The sequence below is a fragment of the Staurois parvus genome, unplaced genomic scaffold (genome assembly GCF_062004578.1).
Source record: "Staurois parvus isolate SC_StPar_1 unplaced genomic scaffold, SC_StPar_1.0 ptg001265l, whole genome shotgun sequence".
In the NCBI taxonomy this organism is placed as follows: domain Eukaryota; kingdom Metazoa; phylum Chordata; class Amphibia; order Anura; family Ranidae; genus Staurois; species Staurois parvus.
Window position 1 is genome coordinate 503,053 of NW_028319061.1, and position 6,410 is coordinate 509,462.

The window sequence follows — 6,410 nt, forward strand, 5'->3', positions numbered from 1 at the left end:
TCTCTCTTTTTCCAGGTTATACATATTAACCACTTCCTGTCTGGACACTTTCCCCTCTTCCAGGGGGGTGAAAGTGTCCAGACTGGAAGGGGGGGGGGGAGCGCCCGGACTGGAAGGGGGGAAAGTGTCCGGACTGGAAGGGGGGAAAGTGTCCGGACTGGAAGGGGGGAAAGTGTCCGGACTGGAAGGGGGGGAAAGTGTCTGGACTGGAAGGGGGGGAAAGCGTCCGGACTGGAAGGGGTTAAGGACTGTTGAAAGAAGTTTCACCCAATGAAGTATTTCCTCCTGCTAGTCAGCACTTTTTGGGTATCCCATACCACCCCAACCTCCTCCTGTTATATGTTCCACAAGTAATAAATCATAAGAAGACAACCCCTGGACTGTGTCATGGAGCCGAGTGAATGAATGGACTGTTGCCTGTGTGATTGGTGGCCTCTGTACTGTTTGGATAAGAACCCGTTCATTTCAGCGGCTCCTATGGGGGTAGTTCTACAAGTAAAAACAGAAATTGGCCGTGATGTGCTTTACCTTTAAACAAACATTTCTGGAGGAAAAAGGCTTTAATAAAAATAATAAAGGTTACATTTTATTGTCCCGTGTGGGAAGATGTGCAGAGGATGGTAAAGCACTAAAGTAAAGCAAAAATATAAATGGAACCCGCGAGCAATTCTAAATTCTTAAAGAACAATTAATAATTTTAGAAAAATAAAAAGCCGCCCCCACCTGCACCTACTCATACAAAGTGCTAAATGACCAAAACAAGCAATAACGAGCCGCGCTTCTCTCAATAATACATAAAAAATACTAACATAAAAAATAGCACAGCAATACATTTATTTAAATATTATTCATATATTTTGTAATCTATAAAAAATGTATTTCAACATACAGTATATATATACACAAAATATATAAAAAATATATATACACACATACATACACATACATACACACAGTATATCTCTGTAGGATATATTATATAAAAAAAATTTTTTTATTTTTCATATATTTTGTAATATATAAAAACACATTTCAACATGCAGTATATACAGTGGGGCAAAAAAGTATTTAGTCCCCACCAATTGTACAAGTTCTCCCACTTACAAAGATGAGAGAGGCCTGTAATTGGCATCATAGGGAGACCTCAACTATAAGTGGGAGAACTTGCACAATTGGTGGCTGACTAATTACTTTTTTGCCCCACTATATATACTGCATGTTGAAATGTGTTTTTATATATTACAAAATATATGAAAAATAAAAAAAAAATTTTTATATAGTATATCCTACAGAGATATACTGTATATATATATATATATATATATATATAAAAATTTAAAAAATATTTTTCATATATTTTGTATATATATACTGTATGTTGAAATACATTTTTTATACATTACAAAATATATGAATAATATTTAAAAAAATTTATTGCTGTGCTATTTTTTATGCTAGTATTTTTTATGTATTATTGAGAGAAGCAATGACCCCACGGGGTGAGATCTTGCGTGGAGCCCCAGATCGAGGAAGATTATCAGTGGTCTTGTATGTCTTCCATTTTCTAATTATTGCTCCCACAGTTGATTTGTTCACACCAAGCTGCTTGCCTATTGCAGATTCAGTCTTCCCAGCCTGGTGCAGGTCTACAATTCTGTTTCTGGTGTCCTTCGACAGCTCTTTGGTCTTCACCATAGTGGAGTTTGGAGTGTGACTGTTTGAGGTTGTGGACAGGTGTCTTTTATACTGATAACAAGTTCAAACAGGTGCCATTGATACAGGTAATGAGTGCAGGACAGAGGAGCCTCTTACAGAAGAAGGTCCAGGTCTGTGAGAGCCAGAAATCTTGATTGTTTGTAGGTCACCAAATACTTATTTTCCACCATAATTTGCAAATAAATTCTTTCCAGATCAGCCAATGAGATTGTCTGGATTTGTTTTCTCATTTTGTCTCTCATAGTTGAGGTCTCCCTATGATGCCAATTACAGGCCTCTCTCATCTTTGTAAGTGGGAGAACTTGCACAATTGGTGGGGACTAAATACTTTTTTGCCCCACTGTATATTGCATGTTGAAATGTGTTTTGATTTATTACAAAATATATGAAAAATATTTAAAATTATTCTTCCCAAATATATTGACATATATTTGAAATACTAAAATTTTGGCCGTATTCAATATATTTCAATAAATATTATTATTATTATACAGTATTTATAAAGTGCCAATAGTTGGCTCAGCGCTGTACATTACAAAGGGGGACAGAACATGTGACAGTACAATACCAATACAACGCAAAACATGAGGGGATCGAGGGCCCTGATCCTTGGAGCTTACAATCTAGGAGGGGGGGATAGTGGTACGGGAGGAAAAGCTAATATATATATATTGCATGTTAAAATGCGTTTTTTATATATTACAAATATATGAAAAATATTTTAAAATATTCTTCCCAAATATACTGACATATATTTGAAATACTACAATGTTGGCCATATTCAATATATTTCAAAATATACTTCAATAAATAAATATATATATCTATATCATGTTGAAATATGTTTTTATATATTACAAAATATATGAAAAATATTTTTAAAAATATTTTTTTTAAATATATTCTTCAAAAAATGTAGATTTGTATTTTTAAAGAAATACGGTATATTTGAAATTGTATTTTTAAAAACTATTTTTCAGATATTTTGTAATAAAAACGCATTTCAACATACAGTATATTTATTAAAATATATTGAATACGGCCAAAATTGTAGCATTTCAAATATATATGTCAATATATTCGGGAAGAATATTTTAAAAATAAATTTCAAATATATGGGTAGGGGGGTTCCATTTTGGCCTTTTCACCACGGTCCCTTGTCCCAGCACTGATCGGGATGAAAAATGGAGGGTGTCGTGCTGTGTGGTTGACCATTCTCGGTGGAAGTTGTACTGGTGACTTAGGCCGGCCATACACGGGTCAAAAATTTAACGATTTTTCGTCCAAAAATCAGACCTAAAAATAATCGGACGATTTTCTCCCTGTTAGTGAAGTCAATGGCATCGGCCGATTTTCATGGCTCCTCCCCTATTCGGTGATCGGACATGTTGGAAAATTTGTGAAAAACAACTGATTTTCGACTCAATGGTCAAATCGTACGATCGTTTTTCTGAAAGGAATATGCGCCATGAGCCGTGACCTGGAAGGAACAGAAGTTTCGCCTGTTATATGGGGGGAACTTTATGACTCAGTTGGCCGATATTCAAAATCGTTTCAACCACTTCCTGTCCCATAGCCAAACAGGAAGTGGGAGGAAATCCCTGCAAATGAAGGAAATCGCTTGGGGACCCCAGCTCACCAGAACTAGTGTCCCCATTGGAAGATTTCTCCTCTATTACTTTTCTGGGGACAACTCAAAATTTTAGATTTTCTTTTGCTTTCAATGATAATGCTAAACAGGACACCCACGTGGAAGAAAAATATATTTTAATAATATTTTAAAAATACAGTATTAATCTTCCCAAATATATTTTCTATATTTCATATACTACAATTTTGGCCATATTCAAAATATTTCAAAAACATATTTCAATATATTTGTGAATATATTATTAAAAAAAAAATATTCAGACCACATGCTGAAATATACTTCAAAGTGTCATTTGAAATGCATTTACAAGTATATTTAAAAATCTAAGTTTAAATGCATTTTTTTTTTAGATTTTCAAAAATATCTGGAAAATATATTTAAAAAAATATATTTTGAAATATATGCCTTTGAAAAATATATATTTAATTTACATTTTTGGAATACATTTTATAATATATTCGTGCCGGCCAATATATTGCAAATAGAGGTCACAAGTATAATTTTTTTTCTAAATATAATGGAAATATATTTCTCTTCCATATGGGAAAACAGGGCGAATTTCCTTAATGGGGACACAGACAGCAATAAAAACTGACAGGGGTTCCAATCCTTCACTCCACCCAAAACAAAAAAAAAAAATGTTTTGCCTTTAATTATACTTTAAAATATTGAAGCCTAAAAAATGTAAATGTATTTATTTTTTTTCTTTTGAAAGCTGAACTCCAGGCAGTTATAAAAGACCCACATGGAAGAAAAATATATTTTAAATATATTTTAAAAGTACATTCTTAATATATTCTTCCCAAATATATTGCTCTATATTTCAAATACTACAATTTTGGCCGTATTCAATATATTTAAAAAATATATTTTTAATACAATTGTGAATATATTATTAAAATATATTCGGAACGCATGCTGCAATATACAGTATATCAAAGTGTCATTTGGAATGCATTTACAAGTATCTTTAAAAATGTATGTTTAAATGCATTTTTTTAGATGTTCAAAAATATCTGGAAAATATACTTTAAAAAATATATTTTTAAATATATGCCTTTGGAAAAATATATTTTAATTTACATTTTTGGAATACGTGTTAAAATATATTTGTGTTGGCCAATATATATATATATATATATATATATATATCTGTCTATCTATATATATATTTTTTTTTTTTTTTAAATATATTGGCAATATATATCTCTTCCATATGGGTTTAGCATATAGAACGCACGCTGAAATATATTTCAAAGTGTCATTTTGAATGCATTTACAAGTATATTTAAAAATCTATGTGTTAGTGCATTTTTTTAGATGTTCAAAAATATCTGGAAAATATATTTAAAAAAAATATTTTTAAATATATGCCTTTGGAAAAATATATTTTAATTTACATTTTTGGAATACGTGTTAAAAAATATTCGTGTTGGCCAAAATATATATATATATATATATATATATATATATATATATATCTTTTTTTTCTAAATATATTGGAAATATATTTCTCTTCCATATGGGTTTAGCATATAGAACGCACGCTGAAATATATTTCAAAGTGTCACTTGGAATGCATTTACAAGTATATTTAAAAATCTACGTTTAAATGCATTTTTTTTTTAGATTTTCAAAAATATCTGGAAAATATATTTAAAAAAAAATATTTTTAAATATATGCCTTTGAAAAATATATATTTAATTTACATTTTTGGAATACATGTTAAAATATATTCGTGTTGGCCAATATATTGTAAATATAGGTGCCCCATGTATAATTTTTTTTCTAAATATATTGGAAATATATTTCTCTTTCATATGGGCAAACAGGGCGAATTTCCTTAATGGGGACACAGACAGCAATAAAAACTGACAGGGGTTCCAATCCTTCACTCCACCCAAAACAAAAAAAAAATGTTTTGCCTTTAATTATACTTTAGAATATTGAAGCCTAAAAAATGTAAATGTATTTATTTTTTTTCTTTTGAAAGCTGAACTCCAGGCAGTTATAAAAGACCCACATGGAAGAAAAATATATTTTAAATATATTTTAAAAATACATTCTTAATATATTCTTCCCAAATACATTGCCCTATATTTCAAATACTACAATTTTGGCCATATTCAATATATTTAAAAAATATATTTTTAATACAATTGTGAATATATTATTAAAAATATATTCGGAACGCATGCTGCAATATACAGTATATCAAAGTGTCATTTGGAATGCATTTACAAGTATCTTTAAAAATGTATGTTTAAATGCATTTTTTTAGATGTTCACAAATATCTGGAAAATATACTTTAAAAAATATATTTTTAAATATATGCCTTTGGAAAAATATATTTTAATTTACATTTTTGGAAAACGTTAAATTATATTCGTGTCAGCCAATATATTGCAGATATACAGTCATGGCCGAAATTGTTGGCACCCTTGATATTTTTCCTGAAAATCAAGTATTTCACACAAAAAAGGTATTGCATTAACACATGTTTTGCTATACACATGTTTATTCCCTTTGTATGTATTGGAACAAATATAAAACAGAGGCAGAAAAGCAAATATGACATAATGTCACACAAAACCCCAAAAATGGGCTGGACAAAAGTATTGGCACCCTTAACTTAATATTTGGTTGCACACCCTTTGGAAAACATAACTGAAATCAGTCGCTTCCTATAACCATCAATAAGCTTCTGACACCTCTCACCCGGAATTTTGGACCACTCTTCCTTTGCAAACAGCTCCAGGTCTCTCTTATTGGAAGGACACCTTTTCCCAACAGCAATTTTAAGATCTCTCCACAGGTGTTCAATGGGATTTAGATCTGGGCTCATTGCTGGCCACTTCAGAACTCTCCAGCGCTTCTTTGCCATCCATTTCTGAGTGCTTTTTGACGTATGTTTGGGGTCATTGTCCTGCTGGAAGACCCAGGATCTTGGACGCAAACCCAGCTTTCTGACACTGGGCCCTACAGTGCGACCCAAAATCCTTTGGTAATCCTCAGATTTCATGATGCCTTGCACACAGTCA